At 25.9% G+C, this 21,462-nt stretch overlaps 1 pseudogene; it reads right to left on the bottom strand.

Moving 5' to 3' along the window:
• The window catches only part of LOC136968166 (glutamate receptor 1-like), a 114,341-nt pseudogene that overhangs the window by 58,936 nt on the left and 33,943 nt on the right, over positions 1–21,462 (bottom strand).

Here is a 21,462-nt window from a genome sequence, read left to right as displayed (position 1 = left end):
CTTAGATACTAAATATACAGGGGAACAGTAATTACTTTTTGTAGGAGTTTATTGGTTTGGAATGGAAATCACTTGTGCTTGACATTTCCTATTTATAATTAAAATAAATAACTAAATAAATATTTGTATTCATTATCTTTCAAGCAATTTAGGTGTTTTCAAGCTGATTTAATTTAAATTTGGGTGTCTTTATGGAAAGTTACTATTGCAAAATGAATTAAGTGCAATAGAAGCATTATTGATGAGATCCAAAATTTATTTTGATAGCTATAACATTTATATAATTTATAGCTTAATTGTTTGTTTATATACTTATTAACGAAAGTATATTATACTGTTTACAATGATCTCTTATATTGTTTCGACTGAACATTTTACATTTTAACTTTTCCTCTTAAAGAATTAAGCGGAACTTGTTTATTTCTAATTTTTGAATTGGCCTAATTTTAATTATTTTGTTTAGAAATGACACGAATTGATGAATCTTTGCCTTTAAATTCAATTTAGTTGGATAACCTGCGCACATTAGGCCTATTTATTATAAACTCGTTTAAGTGGGTATCAAATGCACAACTTATCTAATTATTTGATTACACAGTTTACGTGTTTAGAACTGTAATAACTCAGAAATTATAAGAGAGTTTCTGTAGCAGAATATAACAAATATGCCAAAATTCTGTGGTTAAATTTGAGAACATTTTAATGCTTAAAATGATTTTTGCATATAAAAAGCAAATTAACTTCATGTTTTAAAGTAGAATTATTTAAAACATAAGTGTTTTTTAATATTAAATGTAGAATTACTTATAAAATTGAAGTTAAAATGTTAAAATAATACTTTTAAGTGCATAAATTTTCACTAGATGTATTTATAAACAGGTTCTTTATCAAGTATTGAATTAGTTCAATTTATAGAGAGATTATTCTCAAATTTAATTCTGTATTCTTAAATCTAAGGATTTACGTACAATTGTTAGGTTTATTATTAATATTTAAATAAATTAGAGATTAAAAATTCAATTAAAAACGTACTCAAACCTTAGTTTCTATAATTTATATTAACCCTGCAATCTAACCATATCTTAAATTTAGAATTTTAATTTCGATAGAAAAGCCTAAAGGGATAATAATCGAAAGAATATTTAAGTCGGGTCAAAAATTTAAAATAATTTAAATACTGTAAACGTCACAGGAAGCGAAGTGTGCGTTACAAATTCACGCTTCACCATTCGCTAAGAATTCGGATCGAACATTCCATCAAGCAACTAAAGTGAACCAATGAGACGTTGCCGTCACATTGTTGGCATTCGTTGGTATCCAGTCGGGTATCTCCGTCGAGCGTATAAATTACCGATTTTCTGCAGAACAATCCCCGGAAGACAAAAATCGAATGCGAGTCTGAGAAAAAGGACGAATTGCATGCAACTCCGCGAAGCTCTCTTCTTCTCTTAGCCTCTTACACTCCACCCTCTCTCGATCGATGCTCTATGTATCACATACAAAACACTCCCTTTTATGTTTTACGTCATACATTTACAGAAAAGAATCTTTATTTTAATAATAAAAACTGTATTTTCATTTTTTTCCTCCTTTACGTACAATAAATAATTTCCTTTCATTTCTATTAATAACCGTGCATTAAGAGCTTCGACCAGAGCAAACAATTTAGTTACGAGACGAGAAAACTTCAATTTTCTCATATTATACCAAAGCTATGAAGTTTAATTGCATCGGTAATAAACGTAATATCATATTTTCAATTTATAGTTGGAAGTAAGAGGATATTTAATGAGAAATCTTAGTCGGAAATTTGCTATTCGCAAATTGCTTATAACTTTATATATTAAGTAATTATAAATGTAAAACATAATAGCTAGAAGCCGTGCTAATAATTCAAAATATGGATCGAATCTGTAGAATGTTAATGTAAACTTAATTGGAATAATAAAATCATTGAATTGTAAAGGACTATAAATTTGTAAATAAACTAGGACAGAAACATATTGAACTTATGATTGATACAGATTTAAAATGTTTGTTATAAACAATTATGTAAGTTGATTATGCAAATATTTTCTGAAGAGTAAATGCAGTATGTAAATAAAGGTTCCGAACAAAAACATCAAGTTTTGAATTAATTATCGATACCCGTAGTTTAATAAATGTTTGTAAATATTTGTAAGAAACAAAATTTAAAATAGTGCACGGTTTAATGAGTCACATAAAAATATTTTCATAATAAAAATAGTTTCGTGAGTTATTAAAGGAAATGTATAACAAACACTTTCCAATGGAAAAAACTGAATATTTTTAGCAACTTTTCTGTAACAACACCTTTAGTTTATCTATTGTATGCACTGCCACGCGTGTTTTCTTTCACTTTAATTACAAAATATTTAAAATTTTTGTTTTGTGAAAATATCTGTTTACAAATAATCGAGACGAATGATACTTTCAAATCCAAATAAACAAACAAAATTGCTCCTAGCACCTCAACAATTATATTTGTTCTGATAAAAACGCAAAAGCAAATACAAATTGACTAATATTAACGCAATAAACACCTGCTTATTAATCCTATAAATAAATCTAAACAATCATAATTATTATTGCATCATTCGTTACGTGTAGAATGTACTGTATTTTTATCTTAGTATACTAAAAATATAATTCATTATTGAATACGAACGTAGATATAATAATAATTAATGGCATATTGTTTATAAATATAAAATGAGCGCATCAATAGTTAAATTCAATAATTAAGGATCTATTTACTTATTATTAACCAAAAATTAATAAATTATTAATTTCCAAACAATGTTTCAAATTTCTCTATATATTGATTTATAATTTTAATATAGACTGTATACATAGAGGCTACAATAAGTAAATTATCAACCTTTCTATAAGTAGAGGTTATAAATTTATTTTTTAAAAATTTCTTATATAAAAAAACATTGAAAATAAATATTATATATATATATTGTGATCTATTAAAAGGTATAAAAATAAAATCTGAAAGAATATCTAAAGACGGAATATTTTTACGAACAACTAAGCGAATAACCGGATTAGGAAGCAACAAAGAAAAGGGCAGACTTTTGACAGGTTCTAACTTAGAAAGTAATCTTCTCAGTCTGTTTGGTGATTTCTGACAATAAGTTATAACGAGTACGAAACTAAATCCTATGCCGAGATCCAGGAGACTTTTTTCTTGTTTTCTTCTAAAGATTATTATTGTCCCTGACACCATAACTGCGATCTTTTTGACGTCTTCCACAAAAAGCTGCACTCTTTCAGATAGGATAAACTCTATAGAAGCTCATAGAATAGCATTTGTTTTGTTTTATTTTATTTTTTTAAATCTGAAAGGCAAAATTGTTTCAAATAAGATTTTTTTTCTTTTTTTTAAATCTGTAGAAATTTCTTCAATCGATAGTACTTTAAAGCATTCGTGTAAAAGTAAAATAAAATAAAATAAAGATTAAATTACGTCCCCATTTTTAAGTAAATAATAATAATAAAGTTTATTGCTGGTGGAAAAAATTATATTATTAATTTTTAGCAAATATTTTCGAAGCAATAATAATAATAATATAAAAATAAAAAGAATTTATAAATAATTCGCGAAAAGACGTGATAATTTTTAATGCTACTCGATTTTGATAACAAAATGGTATATATATATATATATATATATTTTTTTAATATTTGATAACCGAATTACAACTTACCGTCATCGGAATCATAAAGATAAAAGATAGATTTCCAGTTGTAATATTTAATGACGTCCAAAATTGCTCGGAGGTAGTTGGGTTTCATGTTCAGACCGTAATACATCGGCTTGTGTGCTCCCGTTTGAGGAAATGCAGGACTTGCAAATGGCATCTGGAACATGTTGGAGTAAGCTGCGATAATATCGTAGGACGGTTGACTCGTCGGTGCCACGAGGGTGAAGATGCCACGACTCATCTGTAGACATACTGCCAAAGAGATAATTGCAAAGACACGTGAATACCACACGATGATTTACTACTACTTTCAAATCATTTATTTGTTTTTACTACATTAACGAATTTCCAACAAACTTGATAATTTCACATCTTTCAACAGTGTCCCTTTGGATAAAATTTAAATTCAGTAACCAAGACTTAATTGTCTTTTCAAATATTTTAGAATCTTTTTAAATTATTTGAGAAAAAATTTCTGATATATTTTAATATATTATTCCTAAATTTAATCTTTAATTTTTTTCTTTCGGGTTTAAAAAAAATTGAAATCTCGATTATTCGCGTGTTACGGACAATAGATTGAATCTCGATCGAGTTGCCAGCAATCCATCACGCTTAGGAAAATTGCTACAGGGCAAAATTTGAACATAATGTCTACATTTTAGTCACGACAAAAAGTATTATTTTATCGCGCTTATTTTATCCCTTTTAGGCACAACCCTTTTTATAGAATGCATTTATAAAAAGTTTTAAAAGGCGCGTGTATAAAACAACTTTAAAGATAACAATGGCACAATGATAAGAACAGTTAAGGAATATTCGCAATAATTAAATATATCTAAAATATTTATAAATATTTTTGATAGGTTTCTACGCAGGATATACGTTTCTATTATAAACTGATACTATTAAAATTACCAGCAAAAACTTCTATAATTTTATGTTCAATCATTAACGAGTAGAACAAAGCAAATTTGTTGTAATGTATTCAATGTTTAGCCAGATAACAAAGTTATTTTCCGAATTTAATTGATATTATTTTTTATTTTAGTTTATTTTTCTATAAATTAATAGTTTCTATAAGCCAAATGCATTTTTATTCTATTTTTTTTTTTTTTTTTTTTTTTTGAAAGACACATTTTAGGAATCTTTCAAAATACTTTAACTTCCATTTATTAAATTGGAAAGACGAGTTTCTCTTATTAAATTTTTGGAGAAACTACAATACTTAAGAAGAATTCTTAGTTATTTTTTGATTTTTTTCTAACCGACTTTCAGTAAGTATAGACTGGATTCTTTTTCAGTTTTTTTTTCTAATAAAACTTCTTAATTCGAGATGATCCTAAAATAAAGCGCATCAGATAAATTGTTCCTAAGTACAGTACATATACAGGCCTAAAACAATACTTTTCAATTATAATTTACTTTAAAAATTTAGTGACAAAAAATATAAGATGTAGTCAACTTAACATATAGAATTTAGATCCCACAAGGTTTCTATAAACCTTATACAATATTGTTAATTTATATTTATATACTGGAGTGAAAGTACTGTATGTATAACAATATAATTTGACAAATACAGTTGTTTGATGCAGAGTCCATTATTATTATTATTATGTTGTATTCCTTGTTTGTGATTTACGCATAAGAATTAATATTTTTTTCCCCGCTAAATAGAAAGTGTATAGGCCTACCTACATTTGCATCCTCCAGTACTTATCATTACGAATATTCCACGTAAAATTTGATTGCATTTATAAGAAATTCAAAGTATAGAGACAAATTTAGATACTAAACTCAATTTGAAATTTATAACAAAAATTTCTATTGGTCAATTTGTTGGCTTGAAGCAACCAATAAAACCATTGGTTCTATTGATTGCTTCAAGCCAACAAATAAAAATAATATCCGTCCATGTTCAAATTTTATAAACAATGATATTAAGTTGAAAATATTCAAATTCTGTGCTTAAGAAATCAAATTACTGTTTTTATTAATTCCTTTAGTTATTAAGACTGGCGAATTTTCAAATTAATGACTTTTCAATGTCTAATTAGTAGGTCATACATAATGAAATCATGCATATAAATTTCAATTTAACTTTATTTATATTAAATTTTTATAATCTATCTTAAATAACGTTTTGCTAGTTTCATATTTATAAAAATAACAAATATTTATTTATGAATTATAATTTAATTAATTCAACAAAGTAGAGATTAATGAATTAATATATAGATTTCGCTCTTAACTCCATGTTGTTCATAAATTTATTTCTTAACGCAAAAGATAAATAAGATAAATTATGATAAATTTATTCTATTTTAAATTATTTTTGCACAATAATTTAATTTTTTTTAAAAATTAGTTTACTATAGGCCTATACAAGCCTACATATTCAAGTATTTCAGGGGGGGGAAATATAAAAGAAGGATTACGACTTTATATTAATATAATAAGTAGAAAAGACACTTTTGATATGCAAGTCTAGTATTAGTATTTAACGATATATAAACAATTTATACTTGAATGCATCAATAATTGTGTATACAATACGTTTAGGGCATATGAACAGTCCCTAGACTTTTCACCTAGTAATTACGAGATAAACTCATTCGAAATTGACGCAATCATTAAATGGAAACGATAGAAACCTTATTCCAAACAATGCGGATCTTAAACATAGATTAATTTATACAATTCATTCGTATAAATTCAAGTTTCATAGCTTTTATAGTGTAAATAAGAACAACTTTTAAACATTATATATTTGATTATAAAGAAAATATTACAACTGTTATAATATACCAAAATTTAAAGAATTATTTTAATTCATAATCAATTGAAGTGATCTTATCTTAAAAATATTCATCTACAAAAATATAGAGAATAATTTGTTAAAGTTTTTATTTACAAGACTCAGAAAGATAATTTATCTTTTTTATTGTTGCTGCTCAGCACATTTTGAAATTAATTTAGTCAATGATATAACACAAAATAAATACATTTTTTAAAAATTTATCAAAATCAATAAGATTTGTCTTATTTATCAGTAGCATAATTACATTTAATCTTCTTTATGGAATCACTTTACTAATCTTATGTTTGGCTTTGTTCATCTAGAAACTTAAATTACTTTGAAATTTTTATAAAATAGCAAAGTTAATAAAGGGATTTTAAACATATTAACATTATATTTATTATCTAAACTTTTATATCGTTAATTTAAACACTAAATCATAAGATATAGGTCTGCATTCCTTCATATGTTGTCTGTAGCAAATGCAAGCAATTTATGAATACATAGAATTAGACCCAAGAGTATTTTAAAAATAAAATTGTAAAATAAAGAAATAAAATTAAATTCGAATCATAGCACTAACATAAATACTCCATTATTCAAGAAATATAAAGTACAGTACACAGTCCTACTTTAATGTTTAATACGTTCTGCATAGTTCTGCTTAACATTTAACTAGGACGATACATGTTAATGGTGCTTTTATATTCCTATTTTAATTTTAAATATTATTAAAGGCGAGAAAATAATATTAAAATACTTGAAACAGAATAGAATTAGTCACTAGAGAGAGTGAAATCACAGTCCAGTTATGGAAAAAGATGATGAGTGTGATTAATCTTAATATATAACAAATTAAATGGAGATATTCTAATGTTTCCTTTAAGAAATTTGTTCAAAATATCTGAAAAAAAAATATTTTGATAATATATTTACTCAAACATCAACAATAACCGACGATACAATAAATAACGGTGTTTATGAGCGCAATAACTCGACTCCATTCTAATTTTCCAGTCGGATTTTTAAAAAACTTGAAACCAGTGTACAAGGTCTATTCTCTAATTGATACTTTGCTTAAACCTTTAATTATAGCGTGTACAAATTAGAGCCAGTCGTTTCTTAATTATCTTTCAATATCCCATTAGTAATTTCCAAAGCAAATTAAGTGGTGCTCGAGCTGTAAACGTTGCAAAGGTCGAGGTAGAAGGAAAGATTCGCTCGTCTTTCTAACGAAACGACGCGTACAACGTAATAACATTTAAGCGCGGGGTGTCCCGTGTTGCCATCTCCGCGGTGGTGCAGTCTGTGACGACACTCCCAGCGGGTGTCGGAGACAGGGACGGCGGGGAGGCGGCCCGACAGCGGTTCTGCTTTTGACATCCCCAGTAACGTGATGGATCTTCCGTCCCGCCCGCTGCCCGCAGCAAGAATACGCCTCCCAGTTGTTAAGCTTTGCTGCTCCGTAAGCTTCTATTACTCTAGGGACGGTAGGAGTGTGTTAGGGGAGGAGCCACGCGGACACAAGCGGCTATATGTCATAGCGAACCTGTCGTGTCGTGTTCGAGAGGGACGGATGACTGACGACGTCACGCCGGACGGCGAATTTAATCCCGACGTCACGTGATCTTAACCACGCTCCGGCAATTAATGAGGATACAATTTTCTAAAGATGCTGGCGAATTGTCCAAATGGTACTGTTGGATGAAAGTTAAGGGTTCTGGAGTGGGTGCTATTTGCGAAAATTAATTTTTCTGCCTTTTTTCTACCCACAGTTACGGTTGTAATGGTTGTTAAAAGTGAACAGAGACTGTTCTAAGTAACGTTAATGCCGTAAATGTTCTAACATGTGGTCGATATAACCATTTTTATTTTATGCTCATAAAAATTATTTTTCTATTTATATTATTTAAAGTAAAAATAAAATAATAAATTAACAAATATTAAATTTTATATTTAAAAATTTTTTTTTGGTTCGTTAATCATTTATATATATATTTTTTTAAATTAATGCTTCTATATTCTACAGAAAAACAAATTTCTCATTACTTAAATTAATGACAAAAATGATGTTTTATTTTATTTTGAGAACAGAAATGAATTTCGACTTTTTATTAAAATAATTTATACGCTTTTTATGTATTTTTAAGTTTAATAAATTGCATTAAATTGAATAACAAAAAAAAATGAATATTTAAAATGGATGATTCGAGCCAAGCATTATTTATAGACCTATAAATATAATTTTAAATCATTTGTTTAAATATGTTGAGTTTATTACGAAAACGTTTTTAAAATTAGAAGAAAAAATAATTTCTTCTCGAAATAATCAGAATTTTCATATTTGAATATATAAGTCTTTTATTATTGATATTTAACTATTTTAGCTTCAAATTTTATATAAACATCTTGTAATTTTCATTTATCTCCACAATAAATGAAAGTAAGTAAATAACAAAGTAAAAACTCCTATCCAATTTTATATCAAATAAAATTTCATCAATGCACTGTACCGTCTAAAACATTAGTAAAATGCATTGTCATTGGACTTATGCCCTCAAAATTTGGAGCCTTCTATCTTAATTAGAAGCGGATGAAATTTGAGTTGCAATATTTGAGGATGATACAGAATAAGTTAAATAAAATCATTTAAAAACAACATTAATTTATACGCATATAGACTCATTTCAAGTTTTTAGAGGATTTCGGATTTTAGAGGATGGAAATCCTGTAGAGAATCCTCCTTTAGAGGATAGAGGATTCTTCCCTATGAGAAAAAATCCTCTATCCTCTAAAATGGCTGTCGAGAGGAGGAAGCTAAGAATTTTTTCTCCATAGGAAAAAACCCTCAGCTTTTTCCTTTCGGCGACCCTAGTACTATATAACTTATGTGTATATCTTGCAAAAGCAGATCAAGATTTTTTAATTCATATAAAATATTTAATGGCATTCAAATATCAATATTAGATCCTTTCCACCTTAATTTTGTTGGCGAAAAATTTCTCTACGCTACACAAGTTATTTTTCATTTGTTTAATTTAAATATATATTAACTTATCAAAGGTTAAATTTGAGAATTTAATCAAAATATTTACTACAAAATCATTAAGTTCATCTGGAATAAGCGATAATTATTTACAATTTAAGTACACAGGAGTCGATAACTACTGGATTCAGTATGATGATAAAATCAATTTCCATCTTATTATTCCTGAATGGATGGGATCTGTCATCATTTGCAGATAGAAAAATCATTTTTCATCAACACGAGATTCTTGCTTCCATGTAATCGCGATCATTCATACATACTCTATAACTCAAACTGAAGATTACAGGATCAGTATTATCTTATCAGATAAAACATTAATTTCATTGCCAATGTGAAAAATATACAACATGTTTGTTTCTTAATTGATTTGGCTTCTATCATGTAATTTTTCTTATAATTTCATATTATTAATGGCTCTGATCAATCTATAAATAATCACTGTAAATGAATGCATGGATAGTTTTAAAATGATTAAATTTAATTGGAAAATTTACAACGGAGAGCACTAAACTGAATAAAATTTTCATTTATAGAAGCAGAATTGTTTTTTAGAATTAAATACAGTAAAACCTGAGTAAACGGAAGCCTGCCAAAACAGAAAAAATAATCGGTACTATACAATTCCTGTTTACACAGGTTCTACTGTATTTAGAAAACAAAATTATATCAGAGTTTTATTACTATTTTTTCTAAAATAAAACTGTTTTTCCATAATGATTTCGTTGCTAAAATATTCAGTTATATCCACCAAGTTTGTACAGTATTTTTTCAATTAAACAAAAATCAAGATATCATTAAAATCTCCAACTTTAATTTTTTTACGTTAAATCAAAGAAGTGTTTTTTCAACTAATGGATCTAGAACTTCTCGAAAACATTATTAAGATTGATGCTAAATCTTTTTTTCTTTCAATTTTTTTTTAATCTTTTACATTCGAAACATTAGTTTTTACTTAAGAAACTTTGTTGGAATGATAATAAATAAAGAAATCGCTCCATCATGAGATTTATAACAAACTATGTAAGCTATAAATTTGATAAAATGAAAGATGAGTAGGATTAACTTTTCTACTAGCGTATATATCATTAAGTTAATTATTTGTGGAGAAAATAAACTTTATAAACTTAAACTTTTGAATATTTTATGTATTCATTTATTAAAAAATAAAGACAAGAATGTAATTCTAATTAAAAAATAAACTTAACACACTCTTCCATGGCATCAGTTGCGAGTATTTTTCTGCTTAATTTATTTAAATAATTTTAAAACCCAACTTCGTGAAGCTCTTTATACAACAGAAACTTTACATAAAAGCTCATGAATATCGACTAACAACATTTATAAGTTTCTTTCATTAATGTTATGAAAAGTAAATAAATTCCTCTTCCTCATCCATTGTGAAACATCTATTAATAGATACTTATAATCGAAGCAACCATTGAGAATGACTTGTATTATATTAACTGATGTACAAATTTACATTCTGCAAAGTATAAATAATTGCAAAGTAAATAGAATTTAATTATTTTGAAGTTTCTTCGCACTTTAAATCAATAGAATAAGAGCATATATTTCCATTTGTATACTAAGGAAGCAAAATGCTGAAGTGAAAATAGTTTTGTCGATCGTTACAACGCGTTATTTCAAGAAAAATATGATGCGTTAGAGAAGAAAATTTCCATCAACTTTGATGGATTATGTAATGAAAAACTGGTTAAATTCGAATTTATTCAGATTTATATTATTCGAGATAAATATAAAATAATAAAAATTTAACCGTAAAATTAATTATTTAATATTTTATAACATAAACGTTTTACGAAACACAATATATTTAGTTGAATAATTATATTAAATTCTTTTAAGCTATTAAAAATTATCCCTGTTGCTTTAATTAATAATAAAAATTTTTTTAAAATTTAATTATCAATTCTTACAAAAACTTTCGTTTGTAACTTCTCAACGAGGAGTTGAATTTTAATATTTGTATTCTTTAATGATTTTATTTTTCTCAAGAACTAGAGAAAGATAGAGGAAAAAATAAAAGAATTTTCTTAAATTAAAAACTGGTTGACCTAAAAATAAAACAAAAAAAAATTGAATAAAAAACCATTTGGAAGGAATTGGAATTTATTAATTATAAAAATTCTCGTTATAAAAAAGGGGGAAATATTTTTATAATTCAATTTCTCCTTGAGAAATGAAAATTTTTATAAATTGAGAATTTTTGTAAAAATATAATTTATTTTTATTTATTTTCTTTTTAAACCTTTCATTTCGTTAATAATATAAAATGAAATATGTATATTTTAAATTGAAAAATTTATTTCTATTTTCTAAGTAAACAACTAAACTTAATAAATTTAATAGTAATTTCTATTATTTATTTTAAAATCTTTTTGGTTTTACGTAGAGACTAATCACATACCAAATGGTTTATTTACATTATTCAATTTGTTAAAAGTAAATTTTTGCTTACTTTAATTGATTAGTATAAAAATAATTAAGGAATATATATATATAGAAGTTAATACCTCTTCCATAAATAAACTGAAAGGTCACCTATAGGCAACTAATAGCTTATATTATAGTGTAAATGCAATAATATCCCCTTAAGCTACATAAATCTAAGTGTTTCGAGAACCATTAATTCCTCTTGATTTACGATAAACGTATTAAGTTCCAATTTGACATTTCGTAAAATGTTAATGGCAAAATGGTTTAGACATCTAAATCCAAACACGAGAATTAATTAAAGCTTAGCTAATTCTACTTACTCTCTTGTTTACAGTAGCAAAAGTGGATCTTAAGGGAATAACACGCCAAGTAACTTTGCAATTTAAAATTAGAATTTTGTTTTTAAAAAGATTAAACCTTAAATAAACATAAAATTCTTGAATTTTCTTACCAATTATAAAGAATTAAATTAAATTCCTTTTTTCCCCCTTTGTTATTAACCTTACGTGTAGATGGTATATAAAACTTGCTCTCAAGATAAGTTTTTAATATTAAAATGAGTATTTAAAAAAAATTCTAAATTTATTTTTAGGTTCTTTTAACGATAAAATTAAAATTTAATAATTATATTTATAATACAATTAAATTTAACGCAGAATATTCTGTTTAGTAGAGAGTAGATATTTATTTATAATTTTTTAAATTGAAATTAAGTACTAAAAATTGATTATATTCGGAAAAATTATCATAAAAGATGTGAATATTTCTTATTAAAATTAAATTTTTTCTATAATATTTGTATAACACTATTAAAATTTAATTAAATAGTACATATTTTAACAACGAGTTCTATAAAATAATAAGCTTACAAGTAACGACGTATTTAAGTTATTTTAATGCACAACGATAGGATTTAGTTGTATTTTTTTTAATTAATATTTTAATATTCGTACTTTTAAAAATATAAATTTTAACAATATTTTTGATTAAGTATTTCAACGATAACTTAATTAAAGATATTAATAATAAGTACATCGATCTGTTTATTATTTTTAGCTAAATTTAGTTTCATTTAGACGTCCTCCATCTTTGATTTATTGCTATCCATTATGGATTATTTATCATTTATCTTATTTTCATTGCTGCGAGCTCTCTTCATTACTTCACTTTTGTTTTTTCTTTATTATTTGCTTTACTTATAACTTTTTTTTATACTTTATTTGCCCATTATTTTATATCTGTTTACTGAAATTAATCTTCGGATCCTCTTAAGAAAGTCTATCTATAACCCGCTTCAGTTTTGTCTTCTCTAAACGGATTTATCTTCGTATTTTCATCAAATAAAATTTATATATAAATTTATGTAGCAACTGTTTATATTATAGAATTATTAAGATTATTATAATAAATGAAAATAATTTATATTATCTAAAACTTATTAAAATATATCTTTATTATATTAAAGTAAATATGATTTTCTGAAAATATTTTCTTTCAATAAATTGACTCGTATATAAAACATACATAAAATCCTTCCAGCTTATAGGCAAATAATAAGCATCAAAATTGCTAACACAAAATTTATAATCTTCTTTCAAAATTTCTCTTTATTATATATATAGGAATATATAAAGATTTATAAAATAAATAAATCCATACCAAATCCAAGAAAAAAAGCATGTTATAACTCTATTTACGATCAACTTTTCGACTTTCGATTTACTGGTGAATTCTGCAATTTTTGTAAGAATGGGGTCTTTCAATTTTCCTAGCTTGAAAAGGAAGTTGTAAAGATTATGCTAACTCAGAAAACACCTGTTGTGAACAGAGAATGACTTAAATTAGATCATTTGCATTTGAATCGAGTGTCTCTGAGGTACGAGTAATTGGGGAATCAAGGATGTCAAACGTAATAGAAATCTGTTCCATTGTCATTTGACATACATCACAACAAGATGGGTGAATGCCTTTTATAACATTTATTTACGAGAATTTGTTCAACGATTAAATGAGAAAACTTGAATTCAACTTAAGTGAAATTTAATTTTGCAATTGTATAGCAAACTTGACCTAGAAAAAATACAAAATGAAAATCATTTCGCTTTGATTTAGTATCATCCTCAGTTTTCTCACGTAAAAGATTTTTGATAAATTTTCGAATAAGGTGAGTTAAAATCGATTGTTCGTTATTGAAACTTAGTATTGAACCATAAAAATATACTTTAACAGAAAAAAATCTTTTTCGATTTATCGCAGTTTATGCATTCCTACGACGACACGTTCACTGCTCGATAGATTTTAAAAGCACTTATCGAAACTGTCGGGTCAGCCAAATATTGGCATGGCTTCGGTCCTAGATATACCATCGATGTCAAAATTTACGCCACAAACATCACTAGTAATTTCAATTAATGTCGAATATAATAGATAGCGAGTCGACCAAGTCAGTAATTGTTACAGTTAAAACCAATTAAGGCAAAGTGTGAACACCCCGTTTCCTGCTACAAATGGCACGTATTGATAACTATAGTAGCATGGACTGCTTCCATTGTTACCAATGAAAAAGTACACTTTAAACATTAATGCATCTAACTCGGTGCGTCGCTAAATGTTAATATTTAATCACCCGAAATTCTTTAAAGTGTGTCTTTTAGTAAATTTCACATGCAAAATTTTTGTCCATATCGTCGCGTAAATTAATTTTACTGTTTACATTTTAAATACAGATTTTATAATTAATTCTTTGTGCCTCTGTGTTCTTAAATATTTCAATGTCGTTTTTATATTGTCCACATAGACCTTGCTTATAAATAAAACTTATTATACTGGTGTAGTTTCGAATTATCAAAAGGAAGAAAACTTAGTCAAAATAAGATATTTTGTCTTATTTGTTTATATTAAGTCTTATTTATAAACAGGGACAATATAAAAACAAAATTAATAGATTTTATAAGTTTTATATTTGGAAAATGGGACCAATTAAAATGCCAATATTCCATATTTAAATAAATTTTTCTCGGGGGCGACATTTATGTTTAACTTTGCGAAATATTCGCTTTTGATATCTAATTATAACTCGACAAACAGAAAAAGTTTGGAAACATTTCAAACTAGTTTATCTAGATTGAAACTCCGAAATGAGATATGCAAATGTTACGTCGGTTGTTTTATTGCTGTGCAATTAAAATCCGAAATGGATCGTTAAAGAACTATCCGTGCAAGGTCCACATAGGATTTACTCATATTCCATTGCCAATAATAGTCGAGATATTCTGCAAATTCCAACCAAGATTCCAATCTAACTAAATTCTATTCACTAAATAATAGGAAGATTATATACAAAGTCAGTAGCGTGTAAAGAAAATAAAATTAATATACCCAATTTGCTAATTTTGTTATAAAACTTTAAACTATTTGTTTTTTTAATAATTTAATTCTAAATTCTACGCCATCGAATTAAAGCAAACAATACACGACACCGTCAAGTTTTTCTTTCAATAATTAAAAATAACACAGAACAAATGTTTAAACATAAAATAAATCAAATATATTGGAACGAGTTGGAGTGAAAGGAATAAAAAATATATATTTATTTTTAAACAAAATATATATTTTAAAAAGTAACAAAATTAATGAAATTGTCGAAAAGATAGAAGTCGGATTAGTTAATTGAATTTATTCTTAATTATTTCGAATCAAATTGAATCAACACAGAAGTGTTCTTTTCAGTCTCGTGTCGAGATGACAACAGTCTTTCTGTTTCTGACACTGGAGAGGGGAGGGGGAGAAAAAAAGAAAAAATTACTTTCTAACTTTTTCTGAACAGTGCTTGAGGCTTTCATTCTGAGATTCTGAACTCTTTTCGTTCAGACCACTTAGCAATGAACAGATGTTCTGGATAGAGATGCCACTCTGCGCAACATTTCTCATCCAACGCAATCATTGTTTCTGACAATCTTATCTGTTGCCACTGGTGTTTTAAAAAGAAATGTTTTACCCAAAAATCGTCTTCTGCTTTTTATGACTTCCTTCGTAATTTAATAGATTGTAACATTGCTCTCGAACACTAATAAATATCACGCTAACTCAATTAACACATTCTTCGCCTGTTTATAAAAATACAAGACACTTACGTAAGTATCTTAAGCTATTATTACTTACTAAATACGAATTTTTAAAAACATTTTCATTATAAAAAGTTGTTTTTCTTTTAATTAATATTAAAATTCTATACATTTTTCGTGTAGTAGTAGAAGTATTTAAAGTAACTCAATAAAAGGGAATTTATATCTACAACTTCCTTTCGTCGTACTTAAGATATAAATTAACTATAAATAAAATAAAAAATAAATTATTATACACCGTTTAATTATGCCACTTTTAATTAGTTTTTTTTTTAAATTTATAAATCTTAAATCTTATAAGTAATTTGGAATAAAAATAATAAGAGTTTGTTATATCAAAGAGAATTATTTTTAGAAGTCAATGAATTAAATTTCGAAATGGAATCGAAGGTATATACTCTTTTTTTTATAATTTTAAGTATCATAATAGAAAAAAGAAGAAGGGAACAGTGGACCGAAAATGTCATTTTTTGTTTTTATTATTTAAAAAAGTGGATAACGAGGTTTTCTAATGGGTTTTGGGTGGTGAATTACGATATAGAGTCAGTCATCGGAATTACTTTTGATAAGAGTAGGAGGAAAAATGCCGAAAGTGTCACAGCAAAAGAAAAAGCTAATGAGGCAAAGGAAGTAATGCTTTTGCACCGAGAGAGAAGTGAGATTTATAACAGACGTTTATGTCTTTCTCATGTAAATGTATTCAAATGGAATATTATAATAGTTGGTGCATTAAGCTTATAAGAATTGTGAGGGGGGTACACTCTTTAATATTATATATTCTCGGAAAATGAGTCATAAGAGAGCTCATTTCTAATAAAAACTGTTCAATTGTGCTTTCAGATATATTTTTACTTTCAATATTTTATAGCACAACATCCGTTACGTCAATAATTGATAGAAAAATGAACAACGTTGGCAATTTATAATAATAACTTCCGCCTTTATTAAATAACATCACTACTTGCCTAGCTTTCGGATACAGTTCGAAAAGATCTTAATGTTTAAAAATTCTCTACTTTCGAAAATTCAATGGAGTAGCATCAAAATTTTTCTTTATACAACCTTTTCATGATACTTGAATTATTTATGTTTCATAAAATTATAACATCATAATTAATGGCATTTAATTTTGTAGACTTTAATATATTTAATACACTTTACAAATAAATCTACAATAGGCCTACTGTAATCATTACAGAAGAATTGTATAACTTACACTTGTATATACGTAATTAATTCTATATTGCGCATAAATTATCCTGTATTAATACAGAATTTAATATATAATAATTAGTGTAAATATCATCACCTTATAACTAATTTAAATATCACCACGCGGCTTAAGTACTGCAGAATGCACCTATTTTTTGGTATATTTCGCACTAATTTACCTCACATTAGTTGATTTCGTACCTTGTAGGCAAGAAATTAAGTAATTTTATGGGCTGGATCCTATTTTATAGTCCATTTTATTGTTATAAATATGAATTTTATGGGCTATAATGGGTAAATTAAATTACTACGCCTACAGAACATGGTTACTATATTTATTATTTTTATTGATGTATTATTATTATATAAAGCGAAATTGTAAAAGAATTATTTTATGATAAAATATTAAAAATTATTTAATATTAATCTATAAAAGTTAACATTGATAATTTCTAATTAGTCAATAAAAATTAAATTTATAAAAATAATTTTAATATTTTAATTTAAAGATTAAATATTTTAAAATTAGTTAAATTATTGCTTATTTTCGTCGTTACTTTTTTATTTTCGCAAGGAATTTATAATGATATATTTCATTAATTAAAATATAGGCCTATATATATATAAATTTACATTTCGTGTTTTAAAATTCGAATAATTTAAAAATTTAATTTTAAAGAGAAATTTATATTTTATGTTTCTATTAAATTTACTTTTTAAATATGTATTTCGTTAATATATTAATCCCTTATAACGAAGAATAAATAAAGCGTTTATTTATCGTCGGTATCGGGGATTAAATAAGTTTTAGTAGGATTAATCGAGATAAAATCTTGGATAGAGGTCGATAATAATCTTTCTCTTATGTTTTAAACTACTGAATGCGATCAATGTTCGAGCACCGTTTGTCTGTCTGTCGACAGATGTTCATAGTTTTTACATTGGGGTCAAAGATGAATCTAATAATTTTTCATTGGTATAGACAAGTTTTAGAACTTTCCTTGATCAGTAGGACATGCAATAAATTTTTTTAGAGAAAAAACAATTCTGTCTTCGGCCTTAGTCGATCATTTATAAGAATTCTTTCGATAATCTCTTAACAGAGATTATCGAAATTATTTTAAGATATGCCATATTAAAAAGAATTTTAGTCGATGGACGTTAATAAGTTTTATTTTTATTAAAAAGAATTAATCATTGTTCTATCAGTAAAATTAAATTTATATAAAGGATTACATATAAACACAGGAATTAAATATGAAGTTTTAGAAAATTATTTACTATAACCTTAAATTTTTAACAAATAAATTAACGAATGGTGAGCCAATTAAAATAATATTATATCGAAATTCTGATTATATATTTAATAATAATAATAATAATAATAAATTAATTAATTATTGTTTAAATTCAATTTTAAATCAAAATTATAACAATAAGTTACCATTAAAATAACATTTCTACCGTTATATATTTTTATTATATATTTTAATAAATCAAGTCTTAAAATAAGTATTTTAACTTAATTGGGTTTATGTGCTTTTATTTTCATTAAAAATCAGCTGTAAAAAAGTAAATTGAATGTTATAAAATCGTAATCATTAACACTTTAATTTCAAAAAGATGAAATTAAATCACTTAAAAGATTTTAAAATATTATTTTTATGTATATATAATGTAATCATCGTTCATTAAATTACATGTAACTTGTAAGTTTATTATATAACTTTTAAGAAAAGTAACATATCATTGATAGAAATTTCCTCACTCTTGAGTTTCTTGGTTTTATATAATTTATTTCAATTTGTAATTTCTAACCATTGTAAGAATATTTAACATAAATGCTGAATAATATTCATTAAATTTACATAAATAATACAGCAGAGCATCGATTATCCGACTCAATTGGGGACTGGGGTTGGTCAGATAACTGAAAAGTCGGATAACCGAAAAGCATGAAAAAATACATTATTAGTATAGTGTATTAGGCCTGGTTTAAATACTAGCCAACCTTTCATGGTCGAGCCAGTGCTGCCAGCTAAAACATGCAAAAATTTAACAAAAATAATATTAAAGTAGCCAAGACACAACCAAATATTGTAGCGCCACATCACTAGCGGACATTTGAATTTGCCGACTAGAACGCGATCGGTTAACCGATAAGTCGGATAATCGGGGGTCGGATAATCGATGCTCTACTGTATTATCATCATTATATAATATACAGCTTAATAAATAAATATATTAATGAATATAATAAATATTCTTGATAGAAATGAAAATATTAATTCGCTGTTGGAATTGTCCAAGATTAACTTAATTCTGTTTTTCTTATTGAGAAAGTGTTCGGTTATTAACGTTAGTCATTTGAATGTGACGAAGCTCAAAGAGTTATTTACTTTTTTTTCATAATTTGAACTTTGATATGTTCCATTTCTAATATTACTAATTTGTTTAATTTCGATTAAAAAATAAAATTAAAATCAATGCTGTTTCCTTACATTTCACTAATAAAATTAGAAATCTGGAAATATTACAAAGTCTAAACGGCAGAGGAATATTTGAATAACATTTAATTTTTAAAAAATCTCTTTGAATTTTTTAATTACTGACGTCATAAATTTGGATTTTATTATTTTGAATATTCTTTTTCATATTAATGATTATAATGATAGCATTAGGGGCATAGAAGTAAGTATTTTGCAGGAAATACTGATGTTAAAAACTGGTTATACAGGTCGAAATCATCGTGTTCTAGCACCCACCTAAATGGAAAAAAATAAAAAATAAATAAAAACTGGAATAGCCATTTACAGTATTTGGTTTATAGTAAGGATGGCTAAACATTGTCACGATAGGAGCCATATATCGCTTATCAGAAATACGCGAGAGTCACATTCTATATTGGAACGGTATTTTATACAGTATATATAGTTAAAATACTGTTCTATAATAAATATCACTTTTATGTTAGGAAAAGAATGTGTACATCTGAATAAACATGTAAGAAAGCGTTGAGAAATTAGATTTATTATAAATTAATTACTTTTTTTTTGTAAATATATATCAATGTTTCCTCTTAATTACTTACGGGTAGAAGGTTTATGGGACTGCAGTTAGGATACTAAATGCTTAAAATTCGGTTTTTAATAATGTGCTCTCAGTCTTTTAGTCGTCTATTTAAGGGTAAGTTGCGAGTTACGTTTACAATTCAGGAGTATATCACATTGCATAATAGTCAGTAAAATTACAGAAATATTGATTGTGCAAGTATCAATAGTATGTACCAAATCTATAAAAAGAAATTGTATAAGTATAGGCCTACGAGAGTCTTAGTAAGCCATATGTGATGAGAGCCGCAGTTTTGGTACAGTGGGTTTATAGAATTTGCATGAATAAGATGCATAAACATTTTATAACTTTGTTTCATGATAAATATATATGATATTTCCTATTATAAATGCTGTTTCTACCAGTTCTCAGATAACACAATGAAATGACTGGAATTTTTTTACAGCATCAGTAAATATAAATTTATTATACAAAATAATTATTTTTATATGTTAAATCAATGATTATTTATAACAATATAATGTAAATTTAAAAATAAATTTATCATAAACTTAGTTATTTTCTAGTTATAAATTAAACATTTTTTAAAAAAATATATCATTCTGTTAAAATTTTATTTGTATAAAAGTCTCGATTGTTAATAAGATAAGCAGAATTTAAAGTTATTATTTTAATTAAATTTTCTAATTGAAAGATCTATCATCGTAAATATTATTAATTTATAAGTACAGGTAAATTGTAAAATACAATTATCAAGAGTGAATGAATAAATAATATCGTTAAATTAAAAATTTATAATGATGACATGGAGAGTAAAAGTACGTATTAGGAATGTTTACTTGGAATTTTGAATTTCACTGATATGGTTGACGGTTGAACTCTTTGCATTGTAAACAGCACAAATTTTCTCCACTTACTGATCAAATTTGTTAAAGATTTCACTAAAATTCTTCCATTCTTCCAGTTTACAGTGAGTTTATCGACTTAATTAAATTTAAACATTTTAAAATA

This window comes from Centruroides vittatus, unplaced genomic scaffold (genome assembly GCF_030686945.1).
Source record: "Centruroides vittatus isolate TY-2023 unplaced genomic scaffold, ASM3068694v2 contig_1408, whole genome shotgun sequence".
NCBI lineage: Eukaryota > Metazoa > Arthropoda > Arachnida > Scorpiones > Buthidae > Centruroides > Centruroides vittatus.
This window is presented reverse-complemented; position numbering and strand designations above follow the sequence as displayed.